At 44.4% G+C, this 17,944-nt stretch overlaps 2 pseudogenes; both read left to right on the forward strand.

Moving 5' to 3' along the window:
• The first annotated feature begins 9,248 nt into the window (after positions 1 to 9,248).
• On the forward strand, positions 9,249 to 9,367 carry LOC134947214 (5S ribosomal RNA; annotated as a pseudogene).
• Positions 9,368 to 15,138: 5,771 nt separating this feature from the next.
• LOC134946445 (5S ribosomal RNA) lies at positions 15,139 to 15,257 on the forward strand (annotated as a pseudogene).
• Positions 15,258 to 17,944: the final 2,687 nt, after the last annotated feature.

The following is a 17,944-nucleotide window of genomic DNA, read 5'->3' on the forward strand; positions in this document are numbered from 1 at the left end:
ACGCCTGCTTCTCATAGCCCTGATGCACCTCCTGCAGGGGGGTTGCAGGTTAGGGGGCATCAGGTTTAAGCTTTGTCTAGGGTGCATAGAGACCTTGCACCGGCCCTGAAAGGGGTATATATCTTAGTGAAACTGATTGGTGTGAGTGAGCGTTGATGCCGAATCAGTGTGTAGGTGTGTCCAAATCCTGAATAACAAACTGATTCCGGTACCATCAGTAAAAAAGTACCAGATTCGAAAGATATTTGGGACTAGGTCTCAAGTAGGGTGTAGATGTAATAACACAGTTGTTTAGGAATCAATTGGTAAATTAGATATTATGAATAATACACAAATAAGTAATTATAAATAGTGAGTAACAGATATTGTGAGTGTTTATCAGATTAAAGTATGCTATTGCTAGGATTGCGCCTATACTGATTATTATTCTATGATATATCCCTAGTAGATAAAGATATATCTCCTACATAACAGACCAGATCTGTGACTCTGTGCCTGTGCGTATAACGCTGGGCGTGGCTAAGAGCTCTCATTGGGTTAGCAGCAGGTCTATCACACCCAGTCCACAGTTGATTGGGTGAGAAACGCCCTCCCACTGTTAGGCGCCGGGGTCCGCTTGTCTGCGCGGCCCGGCGCCTAGCAACTAGAGACGCCGTGCGCGTACAGCCGCCGGCTCCCTAGCAACGCTAGACGCCGGGCGCGCTGAGCCGCACGGACCCTAGCAACGGGGACGCCACTGGCGGACCGCGTTCCCCGTTACTAGGCTTTAGGAAATTAAGATATTCACCTGCTCTCTGGCCGTGCAGCAAGGCAGCTGCACGGCATTTATTCTAATCAGCCTTTAGCAGCTGATTGGAGGACTCCTTGTTAAATACACTCCCAGGGCTTCTCACAGACGCCGGTAATAGCTTCCTGCATGCTGCCTTTGTTTGCTGAGAGTCTGTTTCCAGTCCTGCTGTATCCGGTCATTCCAGTCCTCAGAAGTCCGGTATTCGGGAGTTGTCATCTCATCCCAAGAGGTCGTTTGGTTCCCTGGAGTCCTGACTGATCACCGTTTTATATCCAGTGGTGTTCGTGAGTTGCGGCTTTGCCGTGTGTTGCGGCTCAGCCGCTTTACCTTTTATATTTTGTGTTTGGAGCATTTGCGGAGGGTTCCGCTTCCACAAGTCCTCTCTGGTACTCGGCGGTGCCGGGTAGGAGAATTGGACAAGTGGATATTTTGGTTGTCCTTTTCCCTGGCGGTTTCTCCGAACATATTATAGTTTTGAGTTTGCTTAGCCCCTGGCCTGGTTGTTTAGTTAGAGGGCCTCTTGTTATCACCCTGTCTCGGGTTTCCCTTTGTCTCTCATTAAGACCGGGGGGCATCGAAATTGGGCAGACATAATCCGCCCTTCAAACGCGGCTGCCAAGGGCTCAAGAAACCATAGTCTCGCAGGGGATTTCTGACAACACGGGTGAGACAACAGAGTTAGGGCGCCAGGGGCTATTTTCCTGTCCTGCTCCCTTCCCCAGCATTCCGTTCCAGTGTTCCGGTCCTTGCCATAAGATCTCATCTGACCAGAGTGCTGGAATCATAACATTATTACCGCCCATACCAAAACTTAAAATTAAACGGGGTTTAATTTTTTCTCATTCAGTTTTGTGAGAGTTTATCGGCCTCATGAATCCAACAGGTTTAGGGCCAAATCCTGGTCAGCTCTTAGTCAGCCAGATTCAAGAACTTACTCAGATGGTTCAGGATCTTTCTCTTCGGGTGAAGTAGCAGGAAGATCTTTTGCGAGCTTCCCCAAGGGTAGTCCCTGAACCAAAGATGCATTTGCCTGACCGTTTTTCTGGTGATAGAAAAGAGTTTTTTAATTTTAAAGAATCCTGTAAACTTTATTTTCGTTTAAGACCGACTTCCTCGGGTACTGAATCTCAGCGGGTCGGGATTATTATTTCTTTGCTCCAGGGGGATCCTCAGACCTGGGCATTTGGTTTAAGAGCAGAGGATCCGGCATTGTTGTCAGTTGACGCTTTTTTTGAGTCTTTAGGGCTCTTGTATGATGACCCTGATAGAGAGGCGTCCGCTGAAAGTCAGTTGCGCGCTCTCAGACAGGGTAGAAATCCTGCGGAGGTTTATTGTACGGAGTTTCGCCGTTGGTCGAACGACTGTGGCTGGAATGACCCAGCCCTGCGCAGTCAGTTTTGCCTCGGCTTATCAGAGTCTATAAAAGACAGTCTCCTTCAGTACCCCGCTCCTGAGACTCTCGATATACTCATGGAGCTTTCTATTAAGATTGATCGTCGTCTCAGAGAGCAGAGGGCTGAAAAAGGAGCACCTGTAAGGTCAAGTCCGTGTGTATATTCCATTCCTGAAGACGTAGAGGAGCCCATGCAGATGGGTCTCTCCCGGCTGTCTCCTGAAGAAAGAGCCAGAAGGCAAAATTCTGGTCTTTGTCTGTACTGTGGGGGTAAGGGACATTTTGCTCGTAATTGTCCGAACAAGTCGGGAAACGCTTTGACCAGGTGAATTGTGAGGGGGTTCACCTAGGTCTGCAGCTTATCTCCTCGAATAACTCCCTTTTAGTCCCAGTTAAAGTTTCCTTTGGCAACCTCAGTTCTTCGGTGTCGGCTTTTGTTGACAGTGGAGCTGCAGGAAACTTTATGGATTTAACTTGGGCTAAGGCCTTAGGCATTCCTCAGTTACCTTTGGGTAGGTGTGTCACCATGCATGGCTTAGATGGGAGTCCGCTGTCTAATGGGATTATTTCTCTCCATACACTCCCTGTACTACTTACAGTAGGAGCTCTACATTCCGAGAAAATCGAGTTCTTTCTTACACATTGCCCAGCAGTTCCAGTTGTTCTGGGTCACCCTTGGCTGGCCTTTCATAATCCCACCATTGATTGGCGGTCGGGGGAGATTTCACAATGGGGTACTTTTTGTGATAAGGAATGTATCACGTTTCCAGTCAGAGTAGCAGCTATCATTCCAGAACTCATTCCGGTGGAATACCAGGAGTTTGCTGATGTTTTCTCCAAAGGCAATGTGGACATTCTGCCTCCCCATCGGCCTTATGATTGTGCTATTGAATTAATTCCTGGTGCCGCATTGCCAAAGGGAAGATTATATGCATTATCCGGGCCAGAAACTGCGGCTATGAATGATTATGTAAAGGAGAGCCTTGAGAAAGGATTTATTAGACCATCAAAATCTCCTTTAAGTGCAGGCTTCTTCTTTGTGGAGAAAAAGGATGGCTCGCTTAGACCTTGCATTGATTTTAGAGCCCTGAATAAGATCTCAGTTAAAAACACCTATCCTTTGCCGTTGATTTCTGTACTCTTTGATCAGTTACGTTCTGCTATGATTTTTTCTAAAATTGACCTTAGAGGAGCGTACAACCTCATCCGAATTAAATCTGGAGATGAGTGGAAAACGGCCTTCAGTACTCAGTCGGGTCACTACGAATACCTGGTGATGCCGTTCGGCCTGTCCAATGCTCCGGCAGTTTTTCAAGACCTCATTAACGATGTGCTCCGTGACTTCCTAGGGAAATTCGTGGAAGTTTACTTAGACGACATCCTGATTTTTTCTGAATCAATGGAACAACATGTTACCCAGGTGCGCCTGGTTCTTCAAAAGTTACGTGAGAATCATTTATATGCCAAGTTGGAGAAGTGTGAGTTTCATGTCACGGAAGTATCTTTTTTAGGGTACATAATTTCCCCTCAGGGATTTTCCATGGAACCAAAGAAACTTCAGGCCATCCTTAGTTGGGCGCAACCCACCAATTTAAAAGCAATTCAGCGCTTTTTAGGGTTTGCGAATTATTATAGGAGGTTCATTCATTCTTTTTCTGACCTGGTTGCTCCCATTGTAGCTCTGACAAAGAAAGGAGCGGATCCTACCAACTGGTCGCGTGAAGCTGAGTTGTCCTTCCGGGCCTTGAAACAAGCCTTTGTCTCGGCTCCAGTCCTCAGACATCCTAATCCAGAATTGCCCTTTGTGGTGGAGGTTGATGCCTCGGAGGTTGGAGTGGGGGCTATCCTTTCTCAAAAGGATCCGGAGTCTCTGGAGTTACATCCTTGTGCCTTTATGTCCAGGAAATTCTCCTCCGCTGAATCCAACTATGACGTTGGTAATCGGGAGTTACTGGCGGTAAAGTGGGCTTTCGAGGAGTGGAGGCATTGGCTGGAGGGAGCAAAACATACTATTTCGGTATTGACTGACCATAAGAAGCTGCAATACATTGAATCGGCTAAGCGGCTTAATGCCCGGCAGGCACGTTGGGCATTATTTTTTACGCGTTTCAAATTTATAATCACTTTCAGGCCTGGTTCCAAGAATACTAAGGCTGATGCCCTGTCACGTAGCTTTCTTCCGGTTCACAATAACAATCCTGTTACCCCCATACTTCCATCTTCGGTCATCTGGGCGGGCCTCACACAAGATTTATTTACCCAGTTAAAACAGCTTCAACACCAAGCTCCTAGAATTACTCCTGCTGGTCGTCTTTACGTCCCTGAGTTTTTGAGAGCTACTGTTTTAACGGAATTCCATGATAACAAAGTTTCAGGGCATCCAGGAGTCTCTAAGACATTGGAGTTAGTCTCTCGCTCAGTATGGTGGCCTGGTCTTTCTAAAGACGTCAAGGAATTTGTTTATTCATGTCAGGTTTGTGCACAGCATAAGGTTCCCCGTTCCTTGCCCATCGGGCAACTTATGCCCTTAAATGTTCCTCTCAGGCCGTGGTCTCATATTTCCATGGATTTTGTGGTTGACCTTCCCCTTTCAGCCGGATTCCGAGTCATATGGGTGGTAGTAGACCGTTTTAGTAAAATGGCTCATTTTATTGCTCTTCCCCGATTGCCTTCTGCCCAAGGATTGGCAGTTTTGTTTCTCCGCCATGTATTCAGGCTTCATGGGTTGCCTACTGATATTGTTTCTGATCGGGGTCCACAATTCATCGCACAATTCTGGAAATGTTTTTGTGCCTCATTGAAGATGAAATTGTCGTTAACATCCGGTTACCACCCACAATCCAACGGGCAAACCGAACGAGTTAACCAATCATTGAAACAATATTTGCGCTTGTATTCAGCCAAACTCCAGAATGATTGGTCCGAGTTTCTTCCGTTGGCTGAATTTGCTTACAATAATTCTTGTCATTCCTCCACTAAAGAGTCTCCATTCTTTTCAGTTTTTGGTTTTCACCCCAGAGCTAATTCTTTTTTTCATCATTCCTCAGTCTCCTCGCTAACCTTAACCTCCCATCTCAGAGCCATTTGGAAAAAGGTGCACCTTGCTCTCAGAAAAGCGGCCTCTCGAGAGAAGAAATTTTCTGACAGGCTCCGACGTCCTTGCACTTTTAAGGTGGGAGATAGGGTGTGGTTGTCGACTCGCAACATCAGGCTTCGACAATCCTCGGCTAGACTGGGACCCAAATTTATTGGGCCATTTCTTATTATTAAAAGAGTCAACCCAGTTGCCTTTCGGTTACGTTTACCAAGATCTCTCACGATTGGAAATACGTTTCATTGTTCCCTGTTGAAACAATACGTTTCTTCCAGTAGATTTCCTCGGAAGATCTCTCAGGGTAGATCTCCAGTGGATGTACAGGGACAACAGGAGTTCTTGGTAGAGAAGGTTCTCGATTCCAAATTGTCCCGGGGTCGGCTGTATTTTCTAGTTCACTGGAAAGGCTATGGTCCGGAGGAAAGGTCTTGGGTCCTGGATAAGGATCTTCATGCCCCGAGGCTCAAGAGGGCATTTTTTCGGGAATTTCCTCAGAAACCTGGCTTTAGGGGTTCCTTGACCCCTCCTCAAGGGGGTGGTACTGTTAGGCGCCGGGGTCCGCTTGTCTGCGCGGCCCGGCGCCTAGCAACTAGAGACGCCGTGCGCGTACAGCCGCCGGCTCCCTAGCAACGCTAGACGCCGGGCGCGCTGAGCCGCACGGACCCTAGCAATGGGGACGCCACTGGCGGACCGCATTCCCCGTTGCTAGGCTTTAGGAAATTAAGATATTCACCTGCTCTCTGGCCGTGCAGCAATGCAGCTGCACGGCATTTATTCTAATCAGCCTTTAGCAGCTGATTGGAGGACTCCTTGTTAAATACACTCCCAGGGCTTCTCACAGACGCCGGTAATAGCTTCCTGCATGCTGCCTTTGTTTGCTGAGAGTCTGTTTCCAGTCCTGCTGTATCCGGTCATTCCAGTCCTCAGAAGTCCGGTATTCGGGAGTTGTCATCTCATCCCAAGAGGTCGTTTGGTTCCCTGGAGTCCTGACTGATCACCGTTTTATATCCAGTGGTGTTCGTGAGTTGCGGCTCTACCGTGTGTTGCGGCTCAGCCGCTTTACCTTTTATATTTTGTGTTTGGAGCATTTGCGGAGGGTTCCGCTTCCACAAGTCCTCTCTGGTACTCGGCGGTGCCGGGTAGGAGAATTGGACAAGTGGATATTTTGGTTGTCCTTTTCCCTGGCGGTTTCTCCGCACATATTATAGTTTTGAGTTTGCTTAGCCCCTGGCCTGGTTGTTTAGTTAGAGGGCCTCTTGTTATCACCCTGTCTCGGGTTTCCCTTTGTCTCTCATTAAGACCGGGGGGCATCAAAGTTGTGCAGACATAATCCGCCCTTCAAACGCGGCTGCCAAGGGCTCAAGAAACCATAGTCTCGCAGGGGATTTCTGACAACACGGGTGAGACGACAGAGTTAGGGCGCCAGGGGCTATTTTCCTGTCCTGCTCCTTTCCCCAGCATTCCGTTCCAGTGCTCCGGTCCTTGCCATAAGATCTCCTCTGACCAGAGTGCTGGAATCATAACACCCACACAGGTTACATCCAATGGGAGGCTCTGCCCTTTGGCTGCTGTGTGTGTTCCCAGAGCAGGATTAACAATGGGGCTGATGGAGCTGCAACTCTAGGTCCACACCCCAAAATAGGCCCTCTGCATCTGCAGCAACATACCCTGCAACAGTGTACACATAAAAATCACTACAAACTCGAAAAGGGGGCGTGGCCATGCCCCTTTTCCTATACTTTCAATGGAAGTTTGGAGAGCCAAAAATCGGTACAGACCATAAAAAAAGGTCCTGTACCTGCCAAAAAGATACGACTGGCGGGTATGCCACTTCACCTGCAGCAAGTCTCTGCACTGTAGATAGGGGGGAAAAATCCTTTTACTGCAGCGTCCTATGTCCTGCTGCCAGTCCGCCTGCCCCTCCGGCATCAACAATCCCCACTCCCTAGCTCCCCACTCAAAGCTGCTGTGGCCACCGGCATAGATGTGTATGAAAGCAGCGCAGCAGAAGGCTTTCATAGCCCTCCCTGCGCCGCATACTCTCTGAGTCCTAGAGCCTCCTCTGCGCATGATGTCACAGAAGTGCCCCCCCGCCACAGCCGTGCCCATATCTCCAGAGGCCCTGACTCTGCAACACAGCACCTGGGCTGCCGACCTGGAAGCCCCGAGATGGCTAATGTAACGGATAGAGTGGGTGATATCGCGGGGGGTAATGTCTGGACGCTGAATCTTTTCACCCTTTACACTGATTCAGCCAGTCAGTCAGTTCTGCCAGCCAGTCACTATTGTTAGCGCCGGTGTCCCAATGTGCCGCATTACAGGGAAGTAGACGCACTAAATAAACTACAGTATACTGAATGATGATTTATCACCAATTATTGCGACCAAATAGACAGATCTCATTAGGGGAATCTCGATGTTTGGCATGGTAGTGTCTGGCTACTGATGCCAATTTTTTACCGTTTAATAATTTTTCATTTTTACCTTTTGATAATTTTTCCTGTCTTTTTCATTCAGGAAGTGATCAAGCCCGAGTTGCGGGCGAAACGCGTCTTCCGTCATCTCCCTACTGACATCCACGGGTAATATTGCTGCCTATTCATCACAGGCATTCATGTACTGTGGTAATCAGGGATCTCTTAATTATACTTAGTTAACTTGTACTAAGTGTCTGCAGCACCGTGTCTAAAGCAAATGTAGACTGTGGTTATATCCTGTTTTTTCAGGGACTTCCATAACATGAGAAGCACTAATTTTCTTCCTATGCGGTTCACTACCAGGGATATCATTCTGATTAAGGATTCTCAGGTATATACTATGTGATAATTATGCAAATGAGATAATATAGGGTGCATCAGACCACGGTCCAAAATTAATTTACAATGGGGGTTATTCCGAGTTGATCACTAGCTGCCGTTGTTTGCAGCGCAGCGTTCAGGCAAAAAAATTGGCATTTCTGCGCATGCGTATGGTGCGCACTGCGCACGCGTGTCGTAATTTCACAAAAGCCGACGTAGTTTCACACAAGGTCTAGCGACGCTTTTCAGTCGCACTACTCGCCGCAGAGTGATTGACAGGAAGTGAGTGTTTCTGGGTGGCAACTGACCGTTTTCAGGTAGTGTGCTGAAAAACGCAGGCGTGCCAGATAAAAACGCAGGAGTGGCGGGGGAAATGGAGGCGTGGTTGGCTGAACGCAGGGCGTGTTTGTGACGTCAAAAACAGGAACTTAACAGTCTGAAGTGATCGATAGCTAGGAGTAGGTCTCGAGCTACTCTGAAACTGCACAATCTTTTTTTGTAGCAGCGCTGCGATCCTTTCGTTCACACTTCTGCTAAGCTAAGATACACTCCCAGAGGGCGGCGGCTTAGCGTTTGCACTGCTGCTAAAAACAGCTAGCGAGCGAACAACTCGAAATGAGGGCCAATGTTCTATGTGAATGCAGTTTACATAGCAGATTGAATTATTACTGGTACCTGCAATAGATTTCATGCAAGTGTTCCTTAACCTTTAAAAAGTACTGAAACATCGGATAAACATCCGCTTAATTGTTGGGTCACTTTATCATAGCACTGTTTTTCAACTAAACCATTGACACTGTGCATTTAGGAACATTATTGTACATTGAATTGTTGGTACTACTTTTCAGACTCAATTATTCTTATCTTGCACAAGTCAGCATATTTTGATCAGTGTTCAAATAACAAGGCAATTTTTGCTAGTTTTTTTTGTACTGAATATGACTGGTATTTACTTGTAAAGATAAAAACTGTATCCAGTAAGCATAACTACAGATCACGAAGGATTTTTCACCTCTCAATGTTATCTTCTGTCTATTTCAATGGACTCTCACCAGCGATCCATTGGTATATAAGTAGGACCCAGTGTTTTTCCTCAAATTTTCTTACCTTTGCCTAACGCTGGCAGCAGATCCATTCTTGAATTCTTCCCACTTTCTTCCTCTTACTCCTTCCACCTTCTATCATACCACACTGTCAACGCCCGACCCCGTCTGATCTTGGAAGTGAAGCAGTGTTGGGCTTGGTCAGTACTTGGATAGGAGACGTCCTGGGAAGACCCAGTTTAGTAGAAATTGGGGCCAAAGGTATTCTCTGTGCCTAACACTAACAGCAGATTCACCATTTGCACTCTCCCTTATTCATTCACTTTACAAATAAGCACCCATGTGTCATGTAAATCCTTTTTTATGTGATTAAAAATGAAGAGGTACACAGATAACCTGTAGAGTTGATCCAGGTATTTATGCAACTTATGGAATCTGATTACCGGATATTCATCCGAATTATACCCGTGAGTTATTATTAGACCTAACTGGTCTTAAAAATAATATCTGTCTATTTGGTCGCCATAATTGGTGGTAAATCATCATTCAATATACTGATATTCATATAATTTGATAGACCGTCGACACAACTTTTAATCATATGTGTAGTCTTCTCCGTGTTGTTTGTTTGTTCTTTGGATACACTTAAGTAGTCCCTTTTTTAATGATATCTAATAAAACATATTTGTTTTAATTTCACCTACTAATCAACATCATTGATTAACCTCAAGAGTGGGCCCACACAAGAGTCTTCTTTCTCTTTTTGTCTATACAAGTTTATCCACTGACTCTGGGCGCATCACCAATTTGATAAAAAATAGGGATTATCCCATCTATTATCTACTGTTGGTTTCAGTATCTATATTATGATCGACAGATCGGTGCGGTATTACCAAAGAATTTTTATGTAAACTCCTACGCTGACGTCAGTTTCCGATACCTTGCACGATCACTGCTATTGTTGTATAGCCCCAGGAGATATCTCTTTCTCCCATTATCTAAGTGTATCCATTATCAAAAAGAGAAAAATAAAAAATAAAAATTACCAAAGCTCAACAGTACTATCATCAGGACATACCTGAGCATAGCGGCATTTTCATTAAAAACTGAATTGCTTTCTTAGAGCAAAAACTTAGAGAACTATGAAGATATCTTTTCAGATACCTACGTCATTCAATATATGACTAAAGATTGGAAAATGGACCTCTCCAAACTTCAGAAAGCACTTTAAAAACAAATTAGATTAACATGGGATATTACCATATTGGAGAACTATAACAAACAGGAACTGTCTCCTCGAGGCCTAAGACCTAAAGTTTTTCCCTCTTTCCCACTAGCAACAGATAATCTCAAAATTTAGTTGGAATCTACTTTATTAAAGTGCTCACACGAACTGATCCTAATATTAATTAAACATGACAATCTGATGATGGACCGAACAGAAAAAGGAATAGAGGAACTGGGTAAAGATCTAGAAGTCTGGGAGAAAGATGTAGCTTTCCAGGCAACCTTTGAGAAATACAAGAAGGACTTGGACACCTATGAAAAGACCATCATAGATTGAAACCATAATAAATTCCACAGAGATAAAAAGGACTTCACACAGGGTAACATTTTCAAATGGAATTACCATTCACCATGGGAAACAGCAATACAACCCAGGGATGACATCGGGTCATCAGAAATAGAATCCTCCTATAGTGAGGACTCGTCTACGGAACAACCTGATGCAGGACCCCATGGGTACGGACGTGATGGTAGTGAGATCCTTTTTTAGGGAGAGGCAGGAAAACGAGGCCATATAAGAGGAAGACCAGAAGAGGGGGGACGAAACCCTAAAAGAACCAACCCAAATTGGGACGAACATCCCATTATCCAGTTCAGAAGAACAGGAAGAGATAATCAATACCAACCTCCAAATTATAAACCTTACCAACAGAGTCCTGACAACAGAACAAATTGAGGCTTTGAGCAAGGGACTGTCTTTTTCCCCCACCTTTCCCTTTAATAGATTCCTTTGGGAAAAGGATCTGAGGGTATTTGGCAGAAAGTTACTTTAAAAAAATTATTTGCCAGAACACAAACCACAGACCTCCCTGATAGACTGGAATCTTTACTGTCTGAGGAAGAAATAATGGGACTGGAAACACTAGAAAGCCTACAAATGGAATCATGGGTGGAGGGTATCCCCATAGCCAAAAAGAGGCCCAGTTGTAAGAGCAAATCCACCTTTTTCGCACCTGAGACTAACAGGCCTGATATCAAGATATTTTTGGACATGGTGTCCAAAGAATTGGATATCATCCAAGCTAAATCCAAAACCCAACCTCATCATAAAAATCTTAGATTCAGGGCACATCAAGCTGTGAAAGAAATTGGATCTTGGAGTGACACTGTAATAAAACCTTTGAACAAAGTGCGCAACATTGTCCTATGGCCCACCAAGATGTATGTTTAAGAGGCCCAATGACAACTTTTGGATACCACATGCTACTGCAGACTCCCACTAAATCCTTTGACCAAGTTTCACAAGGAGTATATCTGTTTAGTAGAAGAAGCCCTATCTATGGGCATTATTACAAAATAGAAGTCCCAAAATCTCACCATTACTAATTCCATAACCCCTACTTTCTATCTATTGCCGAAGGTCCACAAGGACATTAACAAACCAACCGGTAGACCAATTGTCTCTGGGAATGGAGGTCTACTAGAGCAGTCCAGTAGATTTTTGGACCTACATCTCTGAGATCATGTGCTCTCCCTACCTTCATATCTTAGGGACACATCTGACCTTCTACAGAAGATAAATGGCATCAACCTCGAAGATGGAGTTCTCCTGGCAACATTAGACGTAGACTCGAGCATTGATCATCAAAAAGGTGTAGAGGCTACCAGATTTTTCTTGGACAGAGGGGAGAAGAACAAATTCAACAATTTTCTTTGTGATATGTTGAAATTCATTCTACACAGAAACTTCTTTACCTTTGGGGATCAGTTTTTTTATATAAATTAGAGGCACAGCAATGGGGGCAGCCTGTGCCCCCACATATGCCAATGTTTTTTTGGGTTGGTGGGAACAGGTTACTGTCTTCAATGAGGAAAATGAGAGATATACCCAACATGTCATGAGTTGGCTATGGTACATTGATGATATTTTTGTATTATGGGATGGTGATGAGGCATGCTTATTTGATTTCATTCATTCGGACTCTGAACAGCAACAATCTTAACATCAAACTCACCCATATGATTAGTGGAGAAAGAGTCTCTTTCCTGGACTTGAGTATTTACAAAACTACAGTGGGCACACTAACCACTGAATAATTTTGCAAAGAAATGGCAACCAACAGTATCCTTTTTCAAACCAGTTCCCACTTCCCACCAACAATTAAGAACATACTCAAAGGTGAATTCCTGAGACTTAGATGCAATTGTACTAAAGACCGGGTTTTCAAACAAAAGAGTCACGAATTGACGGGTCGTCTAATAGCACCAGGATACAGTAAACAATCTCATAAGTGAGCACAACATCAAGTCTCTGGAATAAAGAATCACTGATTTTCCAGAAATCTGATAAAAGTAAAGATGACACCAAAATCAGATTTGTCGGCTCCTTCTATTCAGAATGGCGGTCTCTTAGAGATGCAATACAGAAACATCTGCCAATTTTACATCTGGTTGCTGATCTCTCTCCTTTTCTGGATTCCAATTTTCAAATGAGTTGGCGTAAAACCAAGAATATAAAGGATCTATTGGTACGCAGCCACTTCATTAAAGAACCATCTAGGCCCAACAAGATAACAGGCTCTTTCCTATGTGGGCATTGTAAAGCTTGCCCTCAGATTCATTAAACCAAATCAATTCAGGACAGAATGGGACAGGATATCACTATCAAACTTTTTTTGTAACTGTGATACCCAGGCTTGCTTTATTGCATTACATGCAGCTGTAATTTAAGATATGTGGTGATGACCATCAGGAAATTTAAACAAAGAACCCGGCGAGCATGTTCAACTAACTTCCGGTAACACACATGGACACAAATTCCAGTTACCTAGCAACTGAGACTTACTAACCGCACCCACGGCTCGGATTGGAGCAGAAATCCTGGTTGCCTAGCAACCGAGACTAACCACCCACGCCCACTGCTCTGATTGGTTGGAGGCCGTTTGAAGAGAGTTTCAGAAAGCCCCTGGGTGACGGACTGAACATTCAGGAAGTGATCAAGCCCAAGTCACGGGCGAAACGCGTCTTCCGTCATCTCCCTGCTGAAAACCACGGGTAATATTGCTGCCTATTCATCACAGGCATTCATGTACTGTGGTAATCAGGACTCTTGCCACTATACTTAGTTAACTTGTACTAAGTGTCTGCAGCACCGTGTCTAAAGCAAATGTAGACTGTGGTTATATCCTGTTTTTTCAAGGACTTCCCACTCATTTTCTTCCTATGCTATTCACTATCAGTGATATCATTCTGATTAAAGATTCTCAGGTATATACTATGTGATAATTATTAGAGATGAGCGGGTTCGGATTTAACACCAGAATTAACGCCAGTTCGGTTTTATCCGGATTTTTTCTATTGGCTATCCAAAACACGTGACACCCGTGAGCCAATAAGATGCCGTTTTGAGAACCGAGTAAATCCGAGTAATACCGAGTAAAACCGAACCCGCTCATCTCTAATAATTATGCATATGAGGTAATATAGGGTGCACCAGACCACGGTCCAATGTGAATTCACAATGGCCTTCATTCCGAGTTGATCGCTAGCTGCCGTTGTTTGTAGCACAGCGATCAGGCTAAAAATCGTCTGTTCTGCGCATGCGTATGGGCCGCAGTACGCACGTGCCAAGTACTTTCACACAAAACTATGCAGTTTTACACAAGGTTGAGCGACTCTTTTCAGTCGCTCGGTTGATCGGTGAGTGATTGACAGGAATAGGGCGTTTCTGGGAGGTAACTGACCGTTTTCCGAGAGTGTGCTAAAAAACGCAGGCGTGTCAGAAGATAACGCAGGCGTGCCTGGGGAAACGGGGGAGTGGTTGGCCGAACGCAGGGCATGTATGTGACGTCAAAAAAGGAACTAAACTGTCTGCAGTGATTGCAAGGTAGGAGTAGGTTTGGAACCACTCTGAGACTGCATGAAAGATTTTTCGAGCAGTTCTGCTAACCTTTCGGTTGCACTTCTGCTAAGCTAAGATACACTCCCAGAGGGCGGCGGCCTAGCGTTTTCACTGCTGCTAAAAGCAGCTAGCGAGCGATCAACTCGGAATGAGGGCCCATGTTCTATGTGAATGCAGTTTACTTAGTGAATTGAATTATTACTGGTACCTGCAATAGATTTCATACAAGTGTTGCTTAACCTTTAAAAAGTACTGAAACATCAGATAAACATCGGCTTAATTGTTGGGTTACTTTACCCTAGCACTGTTTTTCAACTAAACCATTGACAGTGACACTGTGCATTTAGTTGGCATAGGTTAGGCATCTTTTGCCATTTTCATCAATTAAGAGTAAGAGAACATTTATCTGTGAGAAATAATTGGCTGACACACCCTTTTTTTTAGACCATTGGCTAAATATTGGCATACCTCTCTGTTGAAATATCACATTGGAACATTATTGTACATTGAATTGTTGGTACTGCTTTTTCAGACTCAATTATTCTTATCTTGCACAGGTCAGCATATTTTGATCAGTGTTCAAATAACAAGGCAATTTTTGCTAGTTTCTTGAATATGACTGGTATTTACTTGTAAAGATAAAAACTGTATGCAGTAAGCATAATTACAGATCACAAAGGATTTTTCACCTCTCAACTTTATCTTCTGTCTATTTCAATGGACTCTCACCAGCGATCCATCGGTATATAAGTAGGACCCGGTATTTTTCCTCAGACTTTCTTACCGCTGGCAGCAGATCTTTTCTTGAGTTTTTCACACTTTCTTCCTCTTACTCCTTCCACCTACCTGCTAGGTGAACTCTCATCAGTGATCCCAGAGTAAGAGAGTACATTTTTACTATCATACCACACTGTCAACACCCGACCCCGTCTGATCTTGGAAGTGAAGTAGTGTTGGGCTGGGTCAGTGCTTGGATGGGATACCTCCTGGGAAGACCCAGTTTAGTAGAAATTGGGGCCAAAGGTATTCTCTGTGCCTAACACTGACAGCAGATTCACCATTTGTACTCTCCTTTATTCATTCACTTTACAAATAATCACCCATGTGTCATGTAAATCCTTTTTTATGTGATTAAAAATTAAGAGGTACACAGATAACCTGCAGAGTTTATCCAGGTGTTTATACAATTTATGGAATCTGATTACCGGATATTCATCCATCTAATTACCGGATATTCATCCGAATTATACTCGTGAGTTATTATTAGACCTAACTGGTCTTAAAGATAATATCTGTCTATTTGGTCGCAATAATTGGTAGTAAATCACCATTCAATATACTGATATTCATATAATTTGTTTGACCGTCGACACTTAACTTTTAATCATATATGTTGTCTTCATGTTGTTTGTTTGTTCTTTGGATACACTTAAGTATTCCCTTTTTTAATGATATGAAATAAATCATATTTGTTTGAATTTCACCTACTAATCAACATCATTGATTAACCTCAAGAGTGCGCCCACACAAGAGTCTTCTTTCTCTTTTTGTCTATACGTGAGTATACAACTTGTCAGTCAGCGTGAGTACACAACTTGTCAGTCAGCGTGAGTACACAACTTAGAACCAAAGAGGAAAGGATGTCTCTTTGTTGGCGCACAGAAGAATAATTAATGCAAATATAACTTTTATTACATTCTTAACCACTTGCCTGGCATGGTCGCATGCCTGCAAGTGCTCTATCTGACCTGGTTGCACAGGATGCAACCAGTCAGATAGACAGTGTAAAGGGCCCCATACACTAGAACGATATGTCTAGAGGCTGAAGTCGGAGGCGATTTCCCTTGAACTCTCCCAGAGCTTCCCGGGAGTGGTTCCACACGATTCCATATGATTTGGTACATTTTGCATGCGATATATCGTATGTGATCCCAGCCATGCCTGCAGGAACCAACATTTCACGAGTGCAGCACTAACGATCTGGCGGATCCGATCCGACGCTCACGGGGCCGCGGATCGGATAGGATCGGATACACAGCCAAAATGCCCGATTTCACCCAATATATCGGCCCGCATGCCCGAATTGGGCTGATATCGGGCATTATCTAGTGTATGGGGCCTTTTAGCAGCGGCAGGGAAGAGAAACTTCCCTCCGCTGCTGCTGTCAGAGGGACCTTACGGTCCCTCTGCCTCCCTGCGCTCTCCCCTACTGATTGCCATGCTGCCGATCACTGGTGATCAGTCAGCACGGCAGGATCCCCCCCTCCAGCAGCTGCAGACAATGGCAGCCGCTAGGGAGTGTGAGTTCACCCTCCCAAGCCACCCCCAGAACCCCCTGTATACCTGGAGGCTGTCCCGACTTTCCAAATGAAAGCCGCGATGGTTGCGATGTTTCAGATGGTCATGATGTTCCCGTTCGATGTTTCGATGTTTGAAAAACATTTATTTATTTTTTACTAAAATCATTTTGCATAGGGTTAAATTCATGTTCTTCACCTAATTCACTCATAAAAAAAAACCTGACAATTTCGCAGCGGTTTTTGGCGAAATAAATAATCAGTTAAGTGGTTAAAACTCGTCTATTCATGAAATAAGGACAATACATACAGTACATACGATGAGTGAAGTGTACAAAAAATGATCTTAAAATCAAGGTACGCTACCCTTCTGCTGTGCTTTAATTTTGTCTAATTATGTAAATGAGGATACAGCACAATAATTGATTGCTATGGGTAAGGGGGGTCATTCCGAGTTGTTCGCTCGTTGCCGATTTTCGATATACTGCAATTTGTTGCTAATTGCGCATGCGCATGGTACGAAGTGCGCATACGCTTAGTTATTTAACACAAAATTTAGTAGATTTACACAAGCTCGAGAGACATTTTTCATCGCTCGAGTGATCGTAGTGTGATTGACAGGAAGTGGGTGTATCTGGGCGGAAACTTGACGTTTTCAGGGAGTGTGCTGAAAAACGCAGGCGTTCCACGTAAAAACGCAGGAGTGTCTGGAGAAACGGGGGAGTGGCTGGCCGAACGCAGGGCGTGTTTGTGACATCAAACCAGGAACTAAACGGACTGAGGTGATCGCAATCTAGGAGTAGGTCTGGAGCTACTCAGAAACTGCAAAGAATTATTTAGTAGCAGATTTGCTAATCTTTCGTTCGCTATTCTGCTAAGCTAAGATACACTCCCAGAGGGCGGCGGCCTAGCGTGTGCAATGCTGCTAAAAGCAGCTAGCGAGCGAACAACTCGGAATGAGGGCCCAGGTTCTGAGGATATAGTATCTGTTGGGGATACGGTTGCAGGTAAGTACAATGGGAAGTATGTAAATAATGTGCTTATAAGTGTATTATAATCCTTAAATACCCACTTTTGATTTATATTTCTGACAACTTGTGTCTACTAAGAATCAAATAGTAAATATCCATAATAGAATGGTGAGTATTTATGGTATATAAGTACTGTAAATATAAATGTAATGTGATATCTATGCAGCAAGTGCTAAAACTTCAATTGAATGCTGTTGGTTTTTATCTATGGGCCCAATTCAGACCTGATCGCTAGGGTGCGTTTTTTGCATCCCTGTGATCAGGTAGTCGCCGCCTACAGGGGGAGGGGGAAATCGCTGTGCAGGGGTGCGATCGTATGTGCAGGACAGCTGCACAAATAGAAGATTGTGCAGTCTCTGCACAGCCCAGG

Source organism: Pseudophryne corroboree, chromosome 7, assembly GCF_028390025.1.
Source record: "Pseudophryne corroboree isolate aPseCor3 chromosome 7, aPseCor3.hap2, whole genome shotgun sequence".
Classification (NCBI taxonomy): Eukaryota; Metazoa; Chordata; class Amphibia; order Anura; family Myobatrachidae; genus Pseudophryne; species Pseudophryne corroboree.